Here is a 23977-nt window from a genome sequence, read left to right as displayed (position 1 = left end):
ACAGCCATGCAGATGTATTCTTAGTCATTGGAGCTTAGATTTCTATAGAACAACAGAAGTTGTTCAAACAATAGGTTCATTTTCCATTTTGATAGGTACTGCCAAATTGTTTCTAATAGATGCTGCCAATTTACACTCCTGACGAGTATTGGAGAGCGACTGTTTTCCTTGTCCCTCCTTGTCCCTCTTTATCAGTTTAAAAGATTTTGGCCAATAGGATAGGTAAAATGATTTTTCACTATTCTACATTGCTAATGATTTAACAGTAAGATTAAACATTTGGTTATTGGTCACACGTTCTTGTGGATTGTCTTTCTATTCTTTTTACTATGTTTTCCAGTGACTAGATCTATTAGGCTGGTACAAAGCAAAGAAATTTATTTTTTTTAAAAGATTTTATTTATTTATTTGACAGATGGAGATCACAAGTAGGCAGAGAGGCAGGCAGAGAGAGAGAAGGAAGCAGGCTTCTCACCGAGCAGAGAGCCCGATGCGGGGCTCGATCCCAGGACCCTGGGATCATGACCTAAGCCGAAGGCAGAGGCCCTAACCCACTGAGCCACCCAGGCGCCCCCAAAGCAAAGAAATTTAAATAAGGACAAAAAGCAAAAAGAGATTTACACAGAGATTACTGTGGAGAGGGGGCATTTTCTAAGGGAAGAAGAGAGATGAGAACTCCCTTTCATTGTACCCCACTATGCATGAGGCAGTGTGTTAGCTCTGCACACAAGATAGTCCAAAGGGACAGTTGTGAATTGGGGGCCATGAGCACCAGGACACTGTAAAATTTTATTCCTTTAGTGGTCCCCTATGGATTTCCAGAGAAAACAATACTTCATACTCAAGACGCCTATAAAGTAAGTGTAGCGACCTAATGCATTGCTAGGGCATTAAAGCAAGAGACACAAAAATCGAGCACTTTGTTCTGCTCACCCAATACTCTGTTCTCTTTTGATATTTGTGATCAAATCTCATAGTTCCTTACCCAGCTACACACCCGTTGTCAGAGCCATTGGCCTTCATGGCGGAGTAGCTAGGAAGAAAAGCTCAAGGAAGGAAGAAGATAAGACTAAAGAAAACTAATGGAGAAAATAAACAAAGAGAAGAAAGGAGAACAAGGATTTAGAACATGATGAAAGACTTAAAAAAAAAAAAAAAGATGATCACCTAGTTATCAACCAATAGTTATTATACTCTTTTTAAGGTAATTTTTTAGAATCATGCTCATGTTTCAAATAACCAGATCCAATTTGTGTAGAATTCTCTACTACCTGGAAATTGCCCTTGTTTTCCTTTTACTGCATTCTATACATTTTTTAACAAGGTAACTTCTAGGTGGATAAAGCAAACTTTAGGAATTCTTCTCTGACAAGAAGATAAACTACTATGGGGTGTTTATTCTCACTAGCTTTTCTAATGTATCCTAAGTTTGGAAGAAAGCAAATATTTGCATTACTGAACAGTGTGGACCAGTGATGATAATGATTATCTGGAAAATTTTTAGAACCCTAATGTTCCTAAGATTGTCATTTATTTCATTGTCTGCCCTTTTTAGAGTAGGAAATTTAACTGATACATTTTAAAAAAATAGCCACAGGATTTAAGATGCAAAAGGTTTACCAAAACATTTATTAATAAAACAATTTAATCTGCACCAACATAGTCTTTAAGCCTAGTTGTTCTTATTATCCTGAGCCATTTTAACAGTTTTTAAATGTTATCTGGCCCAAGTCAAAGATTCCCAGCAATGGAATAATCCAAGTAGAAATACAAATACAACTAAGGACTATAGCCTTAAATACGGTGGGTCCTTTCCTCTTTTAGCTTTAGCATGCTGAGCTGCCACAGCCCCTTGGCCGGCTATGAAAAGTCATCAGCATCATAGTCTGGCAACCAGTTGTTAAGAGAAAAGTCAGACCAGCCTTCTATTTCTAGACCTTCCCTGACTCATCCTTACATCAATGTTAAAATACAGTCAGTCCAATTCAACAAAACTTACAACATGCAAACTCAGTGGGAGTTCAAAGACTAGTTTAAAGGGGAAGCTCCTGTAAACAAGTCTGATATAAGGGAGTTATTACCAGGGATCAGTGAATAGAACGAGATTCTAATTGTTCCTCCTCTATGATTCTCCATAAATGCCCTTCATATATGAGGCAGGACTCACTGAAAATGGGGGTTTTGAAGGAGATGGCTGTTTGGGGCCCAATCTTCCTCTGGATAACCTGATTGCTCCCCAAAGTTACATTCGGTGCCCTTCTCCTGAAACAAAAATCCAAGTTCCACGTTCAGAAAACTATTTGGTGAAGGAGATTTGAGAGATGATAAGCTCGGCAGATCACAAGCTGCCAAATGCCACCGTAAGTCCTGTTCTGCTTAGCCATCCATATAGAGAGAGGGGCTCTTTCCATCCTGCATGATTACTGGTTCTCCCAGCATTACAACGAACCAGCAGCAGGGGCTTTTAGAGGGCTGACGACCTTGAAGCCAGGGCACTGCATTTGACTGTGGACACTGGAACGTTTCCTGATTTTATTAGTCCATAGCTTCATAATGTGAGTTTTCCGTGTGTACGTGGAGCCAGTAGGCAGAATGATGCCTTGAAGCTCCCAATGTGACTTCCTCTCCAGGCAAGCTCTCGGGAGACAAGCTTACACCCCATGCTGTTCAAGAAAGAGACTTCGGAGAATATTTATGAGAACGTATGAGTACCTGTAAAAGTTTTCCCATGCAATGCACACACTGGTTGAAGTGGGTTTGAGGATCAGTTACCCTTAGCTAGGACGAAACTCACAAATGCTGTCTAACTTGACCTTCTGCCTGTGGGGGAGCCCTGAAATCAAAGGTGGACCTTACTTTACAAGGAGGTCATACTTTCAGAAGTTATTAAGGTTATCTTCATACAATGCACACATATTTAGAGCCATTTTCTCTCACCAAACACAGTGGAACCTGAGCTGACTGTAAACACAGCCTAAACTTTTCATCCTTTCCCTATTCTAGGACTATTCTCAATGCCCATTTTTCATTCTTCGTCCTCATGTGCATATGACTTGATTTGTCCTAGTCCCCAAAATCATTTCCTAGTATTAAGTAACTTTTGGCACAGGAGAGTTTCAGTTAATGTCTGACTCAAGTTCTTCATGCTTCTATTTCAAATCATCTTTTTCAGCTCCCAGGGAAGGCAGACAATAGCTGCTCTCACCATCCTCTCCACAAAGCTCCTTCACGAACCTTAAGACCATCCTTTGTTATTTTTTTTTTAAACAAGAGATGCTTTCTATCAAGTCTTTAAAAATCGGTTTTTGAGAAATGGTCGCAAGCCCTCAGTTTATCTTGGTCCAATCTGGAGTCAGCTGAACTTGGCAGCACACAGCTTTCTCCTAGGTATAATTATAGTCTGGAGGAGAATGCAATTTGTGCAGCATTCCACTGACCTACAAGCCGACCTTGTGCAGGGGCAAATTCACAGGTTGCGTTAAACCCTATTAGACATGCCTAGTTTAAGGCAAAGCCTTTCCAGACCCTGCCGCATGCGGGATCAGGCAGTCATACATGCCTACTATCACAGTGCCTGGGGAGCTCTCGCAGTGCCTTCCAGGAAGGGGATAGGCAGGCTGACGTCCCACACTGTCTAATCCTGTACCTTGGGCCGGTGTATCCAAATGATTATTATTTCTTACATATGTGGATTTTTTTTGAAGAAGAACCTGCCTCTTTGAATAAGAATTAAGACAGAAATGGGAAGACAGATTTGCTACACTGGAAAAAAAACCACACCCTGACTATTCAGCTAGAAAAGTCTTGCCAGACAGACTGAGAAAGCTCTCCTGCCAGGCGCAGTGGGATTTTTCACATCAACATAAAATCCACATCTATCTTCAGGTTTCTGCCCGAGCCTGGCAGATGGGGCCAGGAGTAAAAATAAAAATAAATGGTCTGAATAGCCCATGAATGCTGGAAGCACACTTGGCCAAGTGAGTTCGGCAGAGCCGCAACACTGAGAGAACGATGGAAGCCGTCTTCTTCCAGGGAGGCTTCCCTGTCTGAAACCGAAGATGAGGAATTTCTCTACCTGCCCCTTCACTGGACATCAAACACATTCAAGCCTGTACCACATTGGGTAGGTGCTCTGTTCTTTGGCTTAGGCCTCACACTTGAAATTTCCCAGTTTCAGTCGTGAGTCCCATCTCCTGTGAAGGTGTTTTATCGTAGAACAGGTGCATGTCTAGTTAAATAACAACCACAGGGGCGCCTGGGTGGCTCAGTGGGTTAAGCCGCTGCCTTCAGCTCAGGTCATGATTTCGGGGTCCTGGGATCGAGTCCCACATCCGGCTCTCTGTTCAGCAGGGAGCCTGCTTCCTTCTCTCTCTCTGTGCCTGCCTCTCTATCTACTAGTGATCTCTCTGTGTTAAATAAATAAAATAAAATCTTAAAAAAAAAATAACAACCACAAATACCTCCTGGGCCCTTCAGGCATATAAATGCACTGGAAAGTTGCTGCCTTGCCTGTCTGATTCCCCCTCCCCTGACCAAAAACAAACGAATAAATGAAGGATCCACAGACATGGGCAGCTCTTTCCTTACGCGATAGGGATATATTTCAAATAGCCATGGGCGGTCATGTTTGATTCTATAGAAGAAATGAGCACGTGGTTTGCCTCTCTCAAGGAAACTGAAGACAGCAGAGAATACACAGAAAGGAGACAATCTGTCTCTCCAAAGCAATTCTAAAAAACATAATCTCTATTCTTGCGCCTTCACACTGGTGATCTTTGGCTTAAGCTTCATATCAATACTCACTGAACGCTGTTACTTGGCAAAAGCACAGACATTAAGAGGCTAGTATGAAGCCCACGCACTACTAATGAGAAAGTAGCTTGTCTCATGGACAGGAATCCCTTGCATTTCTAAGCCCCTGGATGCCAAAGGGATCCGCGTGCTTTCATAAGGACTCTTGCATTTCCCTCAAAGACATTCTAACGGACTGGGGCGCCTGGGTGGCTCAGTGGGTTAAGCCGCTGCCTTTGGCTCAGGTCATGATCTCAGGGTCCTGGGATCGAGTCCCTCATCGGGCTCTCTGCTCAACAGGGGGCCTGCTTCCCTCTCTCTCTCTGCCTGCCTCTCTGCCTACTTGTGATCTCTTTCTGTCAAGTAAATAAATAAAATCTTTAAAAAAAAAAAAAAAGACATTCTTACGGACTAAGCTGGTAGGCAGATAGAACCCTACGTTAGAGACCTAGAAATTGATGAACCTATCTCACAGGCTACAAGCTCTGGGGTAGTCAAGCTGATAACCTGCTCTGAATCATAAATATAAATTAGTCTGAAGTCCCGACTGGTGGGATTGGAGAGCAGCATCTTCTGGGGATGAGATATGGCATAACAGGGAACCCTTAGCTTTAGTTCTCTCTTACTGAAATGTCCCCCACTTGCAACCACTCCAGTACCAAATTACAAATTCTTATTTTATAATTAATAGAAATCTAATTTGGAAGAAAGAGTGAGAATTTCCCAAGGGAATTCTAAGAAGCGAGACAAGATAATACAATGCCATGAAGCACAATAGCCCATGGATGCAGGCCTTATACACAAAATTAAAAAAAAAAAATTCATGGGACGGAACAACTGACAAAACCCCACTTCATATTCTTGTGCCCTCCCGGCCATTTCTCGTGTGGCAGTGACTGGAGATGAGACAGGTAAGTGACTCCTCCTCCCAGCCGATGCCAGGAGAAAGGGCCAGCTGGAGGGGACCGGCAAGACCAGAGCTGGCAGGCGTCTTGTTCTCTCTGTCCTCAGGGAGAGTGAGCGCTTCCTTGGAAACATGCAATTGTTTCTTGGCAGGTGAGAGGAAAATAAATGCTGACTCAGCTCCCTTGTCCCGTCTCCTGTGTTGCACCCCCGCCACTCTTTGGCATCAGAACCTGAGGAGTTGGTAGGCTGGTTCCATGGGACCATATTATGAAGTGTCACCTGACTTGGTACAAACAAGCTGATGGGTCGGCACAGCCAGGTAGTCTTCTGGGTAGTGGCCTCCGTCAACTGGCCTGATATTCCATTAAAATAAGCTTTCTACACACAGCCTGATTATCTGTGCCACGAAACGTTTCAAGGAAAACTAAGCTTCACTGTTCTGTCAGACTGCTAGGTCTGAATCTCTTCCATGGCCTTATTTTTGGGGACACATAAAATTGCTCCGATGAAGTTTACTTTAAGGATTTAGGCTCTTCACCAAGAAATGTGAAAAGGCGACTTGTCATCCTGTCTTGCGTCTGAGAACATATTTGGCATCCCACACCTTTACCGATGAGACAGAAAAGCTCTTTTGTTGGTTTTGAGGCCAGTGAATTCTGTTCAGAAAGCAAATGGAGAGAAGACCACAGCAGGTGAAGGCTGGGGCTGGGACAGGGGTAGGAGGCACCACGGGGTGGAGGAGGGCGGGAATATAAGCAGGAGATAATTCTGATGGTTTGGAAGTTTTTGTGTCAAAACTAAAATCATATGCATTTTCCCACTGACCAGAGATTCAGGAGAGAAAATGGCCAAGAGACATCAGTGCATTCATTCGCCCTGCCTCCAGGCCAGGCCAAAGTACAATCACAAAAAGGTACAGGTGAGAAACGCCATCCTTTTGTTTCTGAGACCTCAAGGCCCCTTCAAGGGTACTTGGCTGTAATGAACATGAAATAATTTTAAAGTAATGACAGCTGACCTGGTGAGAAGCAACCGGACAGAGGGCTACGCGGCAGAAAGAAAATGAAAAAGAAAACAGAAGACTCTGAAAAGATCCAGCCTCTAGTAAAACATCAAACCAAACCAAACCAAAACATAGGCCCCACTGTCCAAGACTGCCTTTTAAACTGATGGTGTGCCTGCTAAGTTACTGTGGCCCAAGAGTGGGAGGAAAGAGGGACTGTCTTCAGGACAGATGTTAATAACATCAGGATAACCCAGGAAAATTCAATTCCAGGCCTTCAGGTGGCTTCCAACCAGCATGGTCCAAGCTCTCCCAAGGCCAGGAACATATTCCATACCGTAGCCTTTAACAGCTGGATGGAGAATTTTATTTACTCTCTGTTTTAGAAGGGATGGGAGCACAGCGGCTTACCACTCAAGACGCACCAGTGGCATGTAGCTTTAAGTCAAGTTTTATTGTTTTGTTTTAAATTTCTGTATTATAATCCTCCATTAAAATCCCATCTTGACAACATGTTGATAGCATGGCTATCAGATGAGTAGAGGAAACATTCCTTCTCTTTTCCTTCTTTCACCACTGGCCCTAGCACTGAGGAGAAAAACGAAAGCTTTCTTTTGGTCATTCCTAAATTTCGTAGGATTGCCCAGGATGGGGATCCTATATACCTCTACAAACCATAGGCAAAACCTGCAGTTGCCTATAGAAAGCGGTCTATAGTTTAAGGCAATTAAGAATTTGTGAGATAACCTCTAGAAGTTTAGCATGCATGTGAATTACGAGGGACCTTGTTAAAAATATAGACTCTCATTCACTAGGAATGAGATTCAGTTTTGGATTGAACTGTATTCTTCCTACAAAAAGATACGTTGAAGTCCTAATCTCCAGTACCTCAGAATGTGACTTCATTTGGAAATGGGGTCACTGCAGGTGTAATGAATACAAATGAGGTCACCCTGGCGTCGGATGGGCCCCTAATCCAATGTGGCTGGTGTCCTCTTAAGAAGACGGCCATGGGAAGACACAGAGACAGGGAGGGAGAATGCCAAGTGATGACAAAGGCAGAGAATGGAATTTCACTGCTTGATGCCAAGGAATGCCGAAGATTGTCAGCAAGCCACCAGCAGATGGGAAGAGGTGAAGAAGGGTTCTCCTACCAGTTTCCCAGGGAGGATGGCTCTTTCCAATACCTTGATTTCAGACTCCTATCTCCAGAACTATAAGACAATACGTTTGTGTAGTTTTTAGTTACCCAGTGTGTTGAGGAAGTCCCGGGAAACTAACACTTGGGCCTGAGGGCCTTTTATTTCTAGTAAGCTACAGACCATGCTTATGCTGCTGCTCTGGGGGACACACTCTGTGGAGTCAGGTGACCTCAAATGAACATGTTCTTCTGTTTACTCTCATTGGTACTTAGCACAACGTCTGACATATATGCATGCGTGTTTATACAATCCCTGATGCCCAGAGCTTTTTTGATTAACCAGCTGGAAATGTGCCCCTGTCCCTCTCTGTCTCATGAAGCTATGTGCCCATTCATGAACATCTGCTTTCTTTCATAAGGCCAATGTCAGATGCAGATAAGCCGTGCCAGCCTCCTAAGGATTCTAAGTAACAATTTTGTGAGACCTTGGGACTCTCTGTCTTGCAATATTTCTCATTTAATATTAAGACACTGAACCCAGTCTCTTGTATGTATTTTTGGTCACTCCGATAGGGCTTTTTCTCTCTAAAGTTTAGAGTGTTAGGCTTTTGAGAAGAACACGTGCTAATAATTACTCCAAGCTGGGTAGTGATGATGGGCAACAGAAATCTTATTATCTTCAATGTCATCGTGTGTCTTTGATATGATAATCACTGCATTCAAGATATCAGAAATGATGGATGGCCTTTGATTCAGAGTGTACCACAATGCAAATTACCTGGCTCTTTCCCACTCCTGCTCAGATGGTGAAGAGCTAGTGATAGTGGGCTCTCCTGGCTTCAGGGCCTCGAGCATCAGGAGGCAGAATCTGGGGCAAAACTCAAAGAGGAATGCTCCCTTTTTTAAGGACACCTGAGGCCACTTCAGTTTTCCCTTTTATGGACACGTTTCACCTAGGACAACCCCACTCATAGTCCATGCAGCCATTGCCAGGACGTAGAGCTATTTACGACCTAAGTCCTTCTCTGTTCACCTTCTGGGCAACAACGGGAGATGTAAGTACCATATCGCTTCCAGTAGGCTCACTGAGTTCCTTCTAGAAACATGACAGGAGGATTCCAGGAAAGTCTCACAGGGGAAGAAAGATGAAAGAGCATGGTGTATTTGCTAGAAGATTCTGCCAGGGCTTACGGTATATAACCCAGCACGTTTCCCTGAGTTGGTAATTAGTCTTCCCCATCCTCCTCACGCTCACAGAGTATCCATCATGGAAAGCGAGCACACGCTATATGCTATCCTTCAGGCGTCCATGTGAATGGAATAACAGTGATCCAAAATATTGACTACCATCTGTGAAGAGTGAGCTCTTACCTCTGTCCTGACTAGAGTCATCAGAGTGTGTACCTGGAGGCTCTCATACGGATGAATCACAAGTACAAAAGGCACACAGTAGGTGATTTGCCCAGAGTTATCATATGTCTGACTACTAGTCCTGTGTGCTTTCCCTTGAAACATGTCTCATTCCTGCAAGGATGTACATGCCCCGTCACCCGAGTTCAACAAGCCAACAGCCTCCAAAATGTGAAAATCAAGATGTGTTTGAGTGGTAGGTAGAACAGGAAAGGCATTTCACTTCCCTTTCTTCTATAAAACCAACTCCATGTCCTCATATCAGGGAGATCATATGATAGTTGTCTTTCTCCGATTGACTTATTTCACTAAGCATGATACCCTCTAGTTCCATCCATGTTGTCGCAAATGGCAAGATTTCATTTCTTTTGATGGCTGCATAGTATTCCATTGTGTATATATACCACATCTTCTTTATCCATTCATCTGTTGATGGACATCTAGGTTCTTTCCATAGTTTGGCTATTGTAGACAATGCTGCTATAAATATTTGGGTACACGTGCTCCTTCAGATCACTGCGTTTGTATCTTTAGTGTAAATACCCAGTAGTATAAAAAAAAAAAATTGGAAGGGGAGGCGAACCATAAGAGACTATGGACTCTGAAAAACAACCTGAGGGTTTTGAAGGGTCGGGGGTGGGAGGTTGGGGGAACAGGTGGTGGGTAATAGGGAGGGCACGTATTGCATGGAGCACTGGGTGTTGTGCAAAAACAATGAATACTGTTACGCTGAAAAAATAAATAAATTAAATAAATATTCTAAGAAAAAAAAAAACAAACTCCAAATGATGGGACTGAGTATCAAAACCAAAATCTATCAGTGAAATTAGGTGACTCCCTACAATTTCAAAACAGAAAACATAAAGCCAGAAGGAGATGAAAGCGTGGTATTCCATGGCACTCTGGAAGGACAAATGTCACTGTCTGCCAGGCAAGGGAGAACCTCGGACACATACAAATTAGAGGGATCATGTGCTCGGGAAGGCAATCACCACTGGTAGGGAGCCAAAAATTAGGGGATGATTTAGAAGTTGGTATATAGTGCAATTAGTGCCACGTGTATAATCTCACCTATATGTTCAGGAAATACAGTTTGTAGAAAAATTCAACCAGACAGATTTGGGGTTCATGGACACCAGGCAGAGCAGACAGTGGGGTGGAGGTCTTGTAGTAGAATGGAGTAATTATCAAAATTCCACATCCTTTCTTAGCCTCTCTGTCAGAATGCTAGCAGTCAGGCTGATATACCTCTCCCCAGCCCCAATCAGGTGCCTGGAGAAATTCCATCTGGAAAAATACATCAGTCTAAAAGCAAAGACAACAGGCCCCTGGATGGCTATGTCGGTTAAGCATCTGCCTTCAGCTCGGGTAATGATCACAGGGTCCTGGGATCGAGCCCTGCGTCAGGCTCCCTGCTCAGTGGGGACCCTATTTCTCCCTCTTCCTCTGCCCCTTACCCCTCTCAAATAAATAAATAAAAATTTTAAATAAAATAAAAGAAAAGCGAAGAAAACTCCCATTTGAAATGGCTGTTCTGCAACTGTTTAGCACACTGTGAGACCCACTACTGGGCAAACCTTGCCCATTTCTACTGAACACTCCATCCAGGCTTATCACCCCTCAATCTTATATGGGCTATAGCAGCCAAGGATCACCAACTATTTGAAGAATCCTCGAACATGAAATACAGATGTCAGAACTGAAAAATATTTAAAAGGAACTTGGAAGATGGAACAGAAAGAAAGTGGTAAGCAAAAGAAACATGTAAAGAAGTGTAATTTATGAACTCAAGAAGTTAGCTGTACTTTTTTAAAAAAAGGAAAATGAACTTTTATAAATTAAAATATAATTCTAGAAATACAAAATCTTTGTCTATCAAAATAGGAAGTCCATAGTGACTAAGGAAGTGAGAACTACTAATACCTTTGGAAGCCCTCTAGCTACCCCAAGTCTTCCTCTAAAGGACCCACTCTTCTGATTTTATGTTTACTATCCCCTTGCTTTTATCATTTTTATAAAAATCATCTTGTCACAAATATATGATTCCATTCACTTTGTAGGCTTTCACATGTTTGACCTTCAGACAAATGGAATCATTCATGACTTTTTTCACTTGACATCTTGTTTAAAAATGATCTAATGAATGTGTGGAGCTATAGCTAACTCTTTTTCAAAGCTGTATAGTATTCAATCCTGTGACCTGACCTCAGTCCATCGGTCTACTCTAATGATAGTGTCATTTTCAGATCTTTGTTACTATAAACAAAGCTTTCACAAACATTCTCATATGAGTCTTCTACTACAAATGTGCAGAAGTTTGAACAGAGGGTATACACATATTCACATGAACTAGGTAAAGCCAAATTGCATTCCAAGCGTACGGAGCAACTAAGCTTCCAGTTAGCACCATGAGAACTCCTACCATTCCATACCCTCCCGATATTTCAGTTATACTTACTAATTTTTGCCAAGCTCGTGGGTCTAAAATGAGACCTCTGCATATATATCCTAGTTCTGACTTATTATCTCTTCACATGTTTATTGACCATTCATTCCATGACAAGCCTCTTCATGTCTTTTGCCTATCTTTCTAAAAGAAGGTGACCAACTTATTACTGGTCAGTAAAAATTCTATTAGTATTTTGGAGAGTAATTCTTCTTCAGTTATATACATCATGAATCTCTTCCCCAAGCTTGTGACTTAGCTTTTCATATTCTTTGTGCTATTGTCTGATGAACAAGAGGTTTTTTTTTATTTTAATGTACACTATTTCTTATTTGATTTATACTTTACATGTCTTTTCCATGTGAGGCTAAAACGTAGGTTCCTATATTCTTTTTTAAAAACTATTAAGTTTTTCCTTTCATGTACTTGATACATCTGGAATGGATTTTTATTCATGATATGAGGGAGGGATCTATTTTCTTTCCTTTGGGCCATATATATATATGTATATATATATATGTATATTTATATCCAATTTTTAAAATATTTTTAAGAGTCAATTTTACCTACTGATCTGAGATACCACATTTATCATATATTAGTTTGCATTATACATTGATCTTGCTTCTGAAGTTTCAACTCTTTTCATTAATCTTTGTTTTATTATTTTCTGTGCCAATTATTACCGTACCATACTTACTTTTTTTTGACCTGAGGTAGAATAAGTAACCTCCTAATTTTTCTTTTTCAGATTTTTTCCCCTGAATTTTATGTTTCTTATTCCTTTGCTTAAAAAAAAAAAAAAGTTTTGCTACAGATATGTGAGTCCATAAAATTCCTTGGATTTTCATATGTTTAACTTCAGGCCAATGGAATTTTTGTGTGTGTGTGTGAGACTTTTTTTTTTTTTTTTTTTTAACTAACCACAACATTTAAGATTGTTTCTGTAAACTTGTTTTTGAACCTCTGCTCTTCCGTACAAATTTTTAGAATAAGTTTGCCCAATTTTGAATAATCCTATTTAGATTTTGATTAGAATTACTTTCAAACTAGAAATCAGCTTGGGGTTAACTTCATCTTTATAGTACTGTTTTTCCTATTCATAAACAGAATAGCTCTCCTTTAGTTTTTAGTTAGGTCTATGTTAATGCTTTCAATAGAGTAATTTTTATCCATTGCTGGATTCAATTAGCTAATCCTCTGTTTAAGATCTTCACATCTATATTCGAGAAACTAGCCTGTAATGTTTCTTAACTTCCTGTTCTTGTCCGATAGTGCTATCAAGACTATAAACCAGCTTTGAGTGTAACATCATTTTTTAGTCTCTAGAGCATTTTGTGGAAGAAGGAAATGTTTGGTGTAATCAAACCATCTGGTACTTTGTGGGAAGATTTAAACTACTGATCCAGTTTCCTTAATATTTATAGGCATTCAGGTGTTCTGTTTCTTCTGGGATATGATTTGTAATTCACATTTTTCTAGGAAGTTGTTCATTTCATGTTCTTTAACTGGCAAAAGTTTACTCATGGTATTCTCATGGATCTTCTACATTTCTATTGGATCTTATAGTTATATTCATCTTTATTTCCTAATATTTTATATATGTTTGTTTTCCTCATTTATATATGTTTGTTTTCCTCAATCCTGCCAAAAGTGTGTGAATTTTGTTTTCAGAAAACAAAATTAACTTTATTGATTTTTTGTATTGTGTTTTAAAATGTTTTTTAAATTCCCATTCTCATCTTTAATATTTGGTTGTATTTGTATTTGATTGAAGCATATGAAATTTTAAATATTTGATCACATTTCACCTAAAAAATGGATTTTCTTGTCATTTAACGTAATATTTTTTCTAATTTCTCTTTTTTCCCCTACCTATTTAATTTTGGAAGCTACCTTTTTTTTACCTTTTTGTTTTCTAATATAAATGCTCATAACCATACATTTTAGTTACATCTTAGGAGTCTTGATAGACAATATATTTTTTTAAATTAAAAGTGTTTTCTGCTTACTGTCCAAAACCCAGTAAGCAGAAATGAGCACTGGGTATTATAAAAGACTGATGAATCATTGACCTCTATCTCTGAAACCAATAATACTTATGTTAATTAATTGAATTTAAATAAATAAAGTTTTTCTGAGTCCCATTATAACTTCTTCCTTAATCCATGAGTTACTTACAGTATAAATATAAATTTTAAAAGGCAAGGAGGTTTTCATTATTGACATATTTAAGTTATCTTTCAGTTTTTTATATATAATTTCAGTTTGATTGGAGGATGCGGTCTGTATGAAAAATTGCTTGAAATTTGTTGGTATCTGCAGGACCTTTTCATTTTCATAAGTCTTTTAATACTGCATAACTCTCACTCTCTCTGTCTTTTTTTTTTTTTTTTTTTTTGAGAGGGGAAAAAGAGAAGGGGTGGAGAGGGAGAGGAAGAGTGAGAACCTTAAGCAGGTTCCATGACCATGGAGCCCAGCATGAAGCCGGATGCGGGGGGCGATCGCACAACACTGAGATCACATCCTGAGCTGAAATCATGAGTTGGATGCTTAACAGGCTGAGCCACCCAGGGGCCCCCATAATATTGTTTAAGTCTTAAAAGTATATCCATGTATGAGGTTGATGAAAATTTAAATAAAGTATAATAGCTAGATTCAGTCTATTTCATTAATATGGAAACCAACCTAAAACATCATACTTTGAATTCCCCCATCACCTGAATCAGCCATTCTGTGTCCCTGCCAGCACCTCTATGTCTGGCACATTTAAAACTGTACCGCAAACATGGAGTAGAAGGGACCTCATGGAGCTCTCTGGGGTCTCAGAAGCCATGACTGAATGAGCAATGGGGCCTCTGGTTGAGTCCAAACTTCTGTTCTCCTGGAGGGTGACACTAGAGGATTCTCATTGTTCTTATTCCACTCCTCGTGGTCACGGTGACGCTGCCAAGAGTAGGGCAGCTACAGCAAACATTTGTGCACCAGGGACCGAGGAAACACAGAGATTATTTTAATTCTCATAGTCACCCTTTGAAGTAGGTACTATTATCATTCTCACTTTACAGATGAGGAAACCGTATGGAAGGATGAAGAGCCTTGTCCCATGAGCACAGTCATGAATCAGAAAGAAACCGCGTTGAGCCACTACACTACCCCCTTCCCTCCTCTAGACTGTGACTCTCGGTGCCCTGGCTGTGTTGGAGGAAACAGTTGCTCAGAGGCCTAGAGCTCAGGCCTCTACCACAGCCTTGCACTGGCTTCTTGGTGGCTCCAGGTCAAACCCCAAGATCGCAGCTGACAGGACTTGCAGACCGGCACAGGGACTTTGTTTCTCCCTCCCTCCACATGTACCTTGAGTCTCAGAGGCTTACCCCTTCCTTTGGTGGCAAATGAATGGCTGCCTCCCCCAGGGCTGAGTTGTCTGGCTATCGCCACACCCCAAGAGGGTACATCATCCATAACAAACACATTGCACGGTCCAGTTTCTCCAAGGTCTTGCTAAATCAGTCTAAACATCATAGGCTTTAGACACTTCGCTGCTACATTCTGAATCACGTTCTTCTCTAAGCAACCATCTCAAGGTCTCATTTTTTCCATTAGTAAGATGATTATAGTACAGACTGAACCATCCATAATGAGCCCCAGCTCAAGTAATGTGGCTTTCAGTTGGCTACATTTTAAATAAATCTTTCTTTGCTAATTAATGCACCTTATCCCAGTGTTGTAAGTAACACCGGTGTTCCTAAATTGGACAGGGAAGAAGAGAACCACACCCAGAGTGGAAGATCCAAAATCCTCAAAACCAGTATGAATGCAATAACCATTTGCAAGCAAAGTTTAAAAGTTTTTGTGCTTGCTGTAAAAGAAGGAAGTTGTACAAGAGTCTACAAGAGAGTAAAACGTGATGTGATAATTAGGTCATGAATTAACCCCCTGGTACTTGCAGCTCTAAATTATTTTTAAAGACCCCCTTCTCACCTCCTAGGATATTTTGCACATGCAAAATGCCTAATTGACTAATAAGGCACCTAGCATAAAAACTAATTAATGAAAATGAAAACACTAAAACTCAGGTTATTTAGTAACCAGAGCCTGGAGCCAGATCCCAATTAAACTACTCTTGGGTGGAGGAAGGGATCAGAATGCCCAATGGGTTCCATCTGGCTGCTTCCGTGGGTCAATCTAGAGCCTCATATTCTTCTCAAATGAGCCTTTCCTCCCTCTCCTTTCCACTGCAGTGAGGAGCTAGGACGGTCCTCTTTATACTGCATGGGGGAACCCCCGTGCTCTCCCACTCACATGGAAGGGACTTGGCAGCTAAGGAATCCAGCTGGAAGCAAGCATGATTCACTAGCTCTTCTCCCCCAATCCTTCTGTCATTCATTCCACTGGAGGGGCCCCGAACCTTCCCGTCTCATTTTTACCCCACCCAGGAGATCCGCTCATGGTCCTGGCAGAGTTGTGGCTTCTCATAACTTCTGGCAGGGGCCTCGCTGACCCATAACATGGCGACACACATGATTTCTTCTCATACTGTCTTTGTAAATTGACCATGGCTAACCTTGCTGCCCTAATCAGATCAATCAGAATAACATTTCTTTAGCTTAAGTCTCCCCGGCTGAGGCGTGACTCAGAGTCAGGCTCAGATACCGAAGGCAGTTTTGGAGTTTCCAGTGGTCTCGGGTTTCCTTTGCTTTTATCACAGTTGGTGAGCTGTGTAAGGCCCGTGTTTACAGCCATGCAAATTAGCCTCAGCTGGAGAGAAATCAGGTCAGGCCTAAATGAAATCAAGCTCTGGGCCAAAAGGTATTTTATCAAAAATTGGAAGTGTAGCCACAGTAGTGGGGTCCAGCCAGACTGTCTTAAGAAACACGTGGACAGCTTTGTCCAGTGTAATCGGAACTCCTGGCTGGCCTCTGGACCCTGGGAACTCTGAAAGACGGAGGAGGCAAGGATGGTGAAGGGCCACCCAGCCGACGGGGGCTGGCCAGTGCCACCAAAGGCTGATGCTGCCAAATGCATTTTTTGTTAAGTAGGGACAAGTGTGAGAAAGGAACATGGCCTCTGTGAAGGAAGAAAACCGGTGTCAAGGCTGGTTTGCGTTACATCCCATGTTCCTCACTGACGAAGCGAGGTCTGGATTTGCAGTTTCTTCCTACTCGCACGCTTTTCTACACTCAGTTGTGAAATGTGTGTATGGAGTTGTCCACACAGATATGATCTGATATTCTGCATCTGGAAAGCATCTTTAAAAAACATCCACTTTGGAGGCCATGACAGTTACAGAAACTAAGGCCAGAGACTTAGAGAGGTTACGTGACTGGACACAGAGCAACGGCTAACTGCTTACCTTGAAGACAAGATCTCTGGCGCCACTCCATTGTAATCTTCCCCCAACATATTCCCAGTCGGTCAATACCCCCACACATTAAGAAACTTGGTTTATTTTGAGAGGATTCTCTGGCCCATTTATGTCTCTTAAGATTCGGGGTTATTATGACAATTATTCCTCAAGCTCCCACATATCTAGGACTCCTACAACATAGCGGGATGGGTCAACCGCCTCCGTCTATCAGATGGTTCCTGGGGCTTAGTGCAGAGATGCTGGTTTACATGTAATTCCCTTGTCTATCTTCAAGTAAGTAAAATGCAGTTGGTGGATCTTGGGTGCCCCTATTTGCAAGGTGAAGTAATGACCAGATCGTTGTAATTCATCAAATTAAAGTTTGCGTCTTTGGACAGATGAGACCTGAGAGCCAGAGAATTTAAAGAACTTGCCTGAGATTCAAAAGTTGGCTAAGGTCAGAGCCAGAAGTAGAACCAGGTCTACTGACACCAAAGCTAGTGCTTGTTTCACTAAACAATGACCAAGGAATACAATTCAGCCTTGAAGCGTACTTCAAGCCAGGACTTGCAGTTGGACCATTTGAAAAGTAATTAAGAGCACAAGCTCGGGGGTTGTTGTTAGATCCATTTCCTTACCACTTATGAGCTGTGCGATGCTGGGCAAGTTACGTAACCCCTCTAGGCTGAAGCTTCCTCACCTACGAAATGGGGATCACAGCAGTAACCAACTTACTGGGTTCTCATGTCAATTACATAAGTTAATACATGCCAAGCACTCAACCCAAAACCACGTGCTATTATCATCACTACTGAAATCCTTGTCATCTTCACTTGATACACATTACATAAATGCGAAGTTATTAAGACTTATTTCTGTCCACATTAAGCATGTCCCTAGGTGAACACATGATCTGTGTATGTTGGAGTTGTATGCACTTTGCAAAGTATTTATGAGTTCAGTTGTGAAAGCCTCCAGTGACCTGGTTTTGTGACTTAAATGCCCATTTAAGATCTTTGCCTATTCTTGTTATATCCTCACATTTTCCAGCTCAGTAGTCGAGGCTAGAGGAGTCACTGCATTGGCACCCACCCTTGAATCCCTGTCGAGCTCCAGCCCACATCATAGTCTTAGAAAAGGGCCTGAATACAGCATAAATGAAAGAGGTTCAGAAAAATATAGGCCAGAATTCAAAACTTTCTTCAACCAGGCAGAAGGATACTTTTTAAAAATAACAATATTTAGAATGATTTTCTCATAGCCTATCTTGTAATATCAAATCTTTTGTTTTGTTCTTCAAAACAAAATCTATATTCAAAGAACTCTTCGCTCCCTTAAACAAACAAACTTCCCTCCCTTTAGATGTGGAAGATTTTAAAAAGCCGTGTATACGTGTGCGCACGCACGCGTGTGTGGGTCATGGAGGTGATTCCAGGATCCGTTACGTAGGGGCTAATGCCGATACTTCATGCATTTCTATACTACAGTCATTCAAAGTACTGGAAATATGTCAAATAGTAATTTCTATTCTACTAATACCTACAGGCCTTTCTCATATGCACTTGGCTCTCAGTACTTTGTGTAGATCATGTGCTCTCATGGTTCCCATAAGAGACTTAAGGAGACTTAGGAGGGTGGAGAGGAGAGAAAGTTAGCCTTCTGTAGTTTCCACTTCTCCCAGCTCCAAGAAATGAATTCAGCTTCCTGTCTCAGCATTCTTAGGTGCCCTCTTGTGGTCGGGGGAGGTAATGAGCTTGCTAATGACAGCAGCTGGCTCGAGGCAAAGTCCAGATTATTACTGTTTAACGGCTGACAGAGAAATACATTCGAACTCCAAGAATAATATTCAGATTTAACATTCTGAAAGAATCATTGATATCCGTACTTGACACGCTCTGGCCACCATTTTTTAAAAATAAGCAAATAAACTTAACTTTTGGGGCCACCTTCTATCCAAATAAACTTTGCAAGGCACAACTTTGTAAATTGGTGCCTGTCATGGGGCAGAGCTCCCGTTTGCTTGTGGTAGATCTGGCCAGTCAGGGGCCTTGAAGCTGAAGAACAGGAAAGCCCTTATCAATCCAGATATCACTCAAGAATCTGGACATGGCACTAATGACCTCAAGGTCATAGATACTGGTGCAATCAACACATGGGCAAATTATTTCACTCATTTCTATAGATGATAACCCCTAAGCTCTCCGCTCATTTTTCAAACACATGAGAAATACAAAGGGGTTGGCAAATTATCCTCACTCTCGGGAGAAAAAATAATGCACAAACCTTACCAAGACAGCCCAGAGAAATTATCTCTGTATACAAAAGCTGAAATTACATAAACTCAGAAGGCAACAAGTTATGAAAACCCTATAAATTTATATTCAGGATTCCAAACAACGTTCTCCTTCTACCCTTCTCCCCTCCCCACTAAACTGAGACACCAAGTCTGCGACTGAAGAATTACAGCTATGATCCTCGCCAAAGTGACCAAATTACAACTGAAGGCTCTTGGCTCCAGGAAGTTTCAACAGACTAATGTCTACTGAAGCATCCCAACCCCTCCCCAGCTCACCACCCTCCCCGCAAGTCCTCAGGGAATCATTATCATTTATCATTTATCTCATTACTTCTTCAGAAATAATCTATTAAAAAGGCAGAGGGAGAGGAATGATTTTATGTATCTTACAGAGGAAGGAACAAGCCCAGAGATGATTTATAATGCAAAGTGAGATCTTGGCATTTCAAGGGAGGAAGAAGAGTGACATGTCACGCTGCTTTTCTGCAAGTTGTAGGGTGAGCTTGGGAAACAATGTAAAAGTTGATCAGAGCAGCCACCTCCTTAACAGGTGCCAGGAGGAAGACTCTCAGATGATGAAGTCTGATTCCTGGCTCCATGTCAAGGTGCTGCCCTCCCTTTCCTAGTAACAAATGTAACTTAGAGACCGTATAAGTATGGGCGTATTGACAGTGGAAACTCTGTTTTACAGTGCTAAAGACTGTATATAAACTGGTGTAAGACGAACTACCAGATGTCTACTGTGACATTAAGGAAGTTGTAGAATTCTATAAATCCTGAAAAACAGGAATGCTCTAGAAATGACCATTTGCAAATAGTTTCAGCCAATGGAGATTCAAACCCTTCAATGACTCCTCAATGACCTTGGGGATCAATGACGTTCAAGAATTTCTTCATAAAACTTTCTCATTCGTTCATAGACTACTATTAATACATAGTTCTAGGAAATGGTTAAAGGAATTTTATCACTATGATTTCATTTTATTCTCATAACAAGCTTCTCCAGGGTCACTATTCCCCATTTTATCGAAAAGGAATCTGTGTGGGCAAGTGAAATGACGTGCTCTGAGGTTATCAGGAACCAAAAAAAAAAAAAAAAAAATAGGAGACAGTACTGAGTGTTGGTGCTGCCAAGAGGAGCTGATGCTTTTGGCCCCAGTTCTCAATTTGGCCACTGCTATGTTTGTAGTGGCAGCATGGTTTGGGGTCACAAATGAGGATGGTACATGCCCAAGTATGGGACACAAGTCTGTCAGTATTACAGCTAATATTTAAAATGGTTGATAGAATCAAAGGAAAACAGTTCTCAATCTACACATATTGTTGTTGGAGTTACACACAAACCATCCTTTTTTACAAAGATTAGCTAGAAGAATGACTCCAAAACAAAACAAAACAAACAAACAAACAAATAAATCCCTGGGATACTTTTCCAATATAGGAACTATTTTGGAATTGCCCAAGTGTAGCTGTATTTTGTTGGTGCTTTTAATGATGACCGCTCTCTTTTATAAATGTTGGCTCAGTCACCCCAATAAAATTTGTGACCATCATCCATGTGGCAAATCCATGTTTAAATGAAGGGGAAATGAAGACACATCTGAGGCTCCTGTGCATTGTCTCAAGTGTCTGTTGTTACCGACGTCTTCCCAGTTACTGGTATGCAAACCCAAGAAGTCACGTCCTCTTTCTAAGTCTCGGTTTGTCATGTACCAAAATTCACTGTACTGGAAATTCATGTACTGAATTGCAGACTGGTAAGGTCCCCCTCCAACTCTCGGATGCTAAGACACCATGGAACAGGATCCCTGCCCAGGCTACAGATTTACGTATCTGCTTACTGACCGCCACTGCCAGGGACAGGAACTTCAGATGGTACTGTAGAAGGTGAACTAGAAACTAGTGTCCACGTTCAGCAGAATCCTGGGAATTCTGACAGTTACTTCTGAACGAGGAATGTAGACAGTGCCGAGGAAGGAAGACCAGCTCCGCCGAAGAGGTGTTCCACATGTTGGTCTGAACGCTGGCTCAGCCCGTACAGCCAAGGCTCAGAGAACACTTGATTTTTAAATTTCCAACATATCCTCCACTCCAGTCATTAGAAACGAGACCCATTTGGCCAGTGTTCTTCCTGCTCACCTTGTGTGGGAATCATTCTGCGGTTAAGCTGATGAAGTTGGCTTCTGATGCTATGAACTCCCCAGCTCCTCAAAACCTCTGCAATTTACTTTCACTTTCATTTTAAGAGAGACAACAAAAATCTGGCTCAGGGAAGAGACATCCATCTCCATGTGTGAAACCTGACCACGGGCCTGGAGGGAAAGCTCATAAGGGACAGGCTTAGAGTTCTCTGGCATTGCCTCAACTCCCCCTTTTTTTTTTTTTTTAACTTAAAATCTCAGCTCCAACATAGGCCACACGCTCACTGAAAACTCCCAACCAGTCTCAGGACAGCAAAGCCCAGTCAATATACAGGTTTTCCTCCACTTCCAGAGGCATGCCAAGACTACACATCCGCGGCTTCTACAGGGCAACAGCAACCTCGCTGCTGCTCAGAAAGATTAAAGAGTTCAAATGAAGGGTATTTTTTTCCCCTCAGACAGGGAAACAAAATAAACATATCAAACACTAACTGTCTTAGTGGAAATCCTCTGCTGAACAGGCAAACAATTATGAGATAAGAAATAAGAATAAACAACCAAATGCTTTGATGTTTTAAAAACAAATTCTTTGAGGTTTTAAAAATACTCATTCATCAAAACAGAAGTAATTCGTTTTATGAGTAAACAACATGTTACCAAGCACCCAGAGGGGGAACCAAAAGAAAGGGGTAATACCCATCTGAGAAGAGGGGACAGAAGTAAGTTTAATGTGATGTTGCGTAAGAAAATATTCAGCAGAGTATCCTGATTAGCCAGAAGAGGCCTCCTAGAAGAGGCAAACTGAGGCTAGCTTTGGAATACAGAGATTCTTCTTTTGCTTTTCAGACAGCAGAGGAGTCTTCTGTGTCTATGGATGGATTTTAATAAGCCAGCTTGGCCAGAGGGTACACTTACGTCTGTCTTGTGTGAATCTCACTGCATGGGAATATATAGCAGCTGAAAAGTTCAAACTGTTTCACGAAATATGTCCTCTTAAAGATTTGGTCTGATATCTGATTATTTTTGGTGTCACATCTTTCTCATGAAAACATAATTCCAGGGCGCCTGAATGGTTCAGTCGGTTAAGCAGCTGCCTTTGGCTCCGGTCATGATCCCAGGGTCCTGGGATCAAGCCCCGCATCGGGCTCCCTGCTCAGTGGAGAGCCTGCTTCTCCCTCTCTCTCTGCCTGCCTCTCTGCCTGCTTGTGATCTCCATCTCTCTGTCAAATAAATTAAGATCTTAAAAAAAAGAAAGGAAGAAAGAAAGAAAGAAAGGAAGGAAGGAAGAAAAGAAAACATAATTCCTACACAGTGGAGAGGTTAAAAAAAAACAAAACCCTCTGATGATGATTTTCATTCATAATTCAAGTCAGTGGGAGAACCTGATTTGATTAACAGAAAACTGCATTCAGGCTTTTGTCATTTTTGCCCCTCTAAGTCACAACTAATTTCCCAATTTAATGTTACTTGAGATAGGAATTGATGGATGAAGCCCGTTATATAATTTAAGAATAAGGAGTTGATGCTAATATCATTCAGTGGGACTTTTTTCAAACATTTCTTTCACACCCTCTTAGATTCAATTTCCCAACATCCTAGTGGGTCGGGTAGACTCAGGTTTTTATAGAAACAGAAAGCTATGGCCTAGAGAATAGAGATGAGCAGCCCAAGCTCCCACAGCAAATCAAGAGCAGAACCCTGGATGTCCTATACCTTCATTGCAGCACCATGTAAGCTATTATCAAAACACTAAAGCTGAGAATTTGCAGCAATAACATCAGCTGCAACAAAATGAGGGTAGCCGTCCTCTGCGGAGGGCTGACTGCGTCGGGCACTGTGCTGAGCATGACAGATCAGTTACCTCATTTAATAACTACTTAGAATAATAAATAATATGACTAGTCATTATCTCAGGTTGCCGGAAGGGGATGGAGGCAAAGAGAGGATGAATTTTGACCGAGGTCAGGCAGCCCACGCGAGTCTCATCAGCCATTCGTTCAAGTTCACGTCAACCAGAAGGCCTGGGGAATCTTGAACTTGCCTTCTGATGTATGGCTGGTGGCCTCTGACTTCAAGTCCTCAAGTCTTCGCTCAGAAGTCAGCTTCTCCGTGAGGACTATTCTGTACATTCCACTGAAAACTGCAGCCCCGTCCCCACCCTCCCAAAAATCCATCTTCCTTACCCAGCTCTAGCAAGTGGTTTAATGTTTTGTTTCTAACGCTGATTTTTAACGTAAGTACCACAGGGCAAAGGTCTTTGGGGTTTTCTCACCAACATATCCCAGAGGTTCGGACTGTGCTATCCAATAAACTTTTATATTGACAATTTTTTTTCAAATCTGTGCTATATGGTAGTCACTAGCCCCAAAAACAGAACTGAAAAGTGGTGAATGCCACTGAAGAACTGAATTTTTGATTTATCCAATTATATTACTTAAACAGCCACATGTGGCTAATGGTGACCACACGGGACCCCATGGGCCTAAAGCAAGACCT

The 23977-nt window shown here is 41.6% G+C and overlaps 1 protein-coding gene across 1 annotated transcript in view; it reads right to left on the bottom strand.

The window, feature by feature from the left end:
* The window catches only part of LOC123944049 (formin-1-like), a 285601-nt gene that overhangs the window by 165812 nt on the left and 95812 nt on the right, over nt 1-23977 (bottom strand). The gene's annotated exons all lie outside the window — the stretch shown is intronic.

Source organism: Meles meles, chromosome 6, assembly GCF_922984935.1.
Source record: "Meles meles chromosome 6, mMelMel3.1 paternal haplotype, whole genome shotgun sequence".
In the NCBI taxonomy this organism is placed as follows: domain Eukaryota; kingdom Metazoa; phylum Chordata; class Mammalia; order Carnivora; family Mustelidae; genus Meles; species Meles meles.
This window is presented reverse-complemented; position numbering and strand designations above follow the sequence as displayed.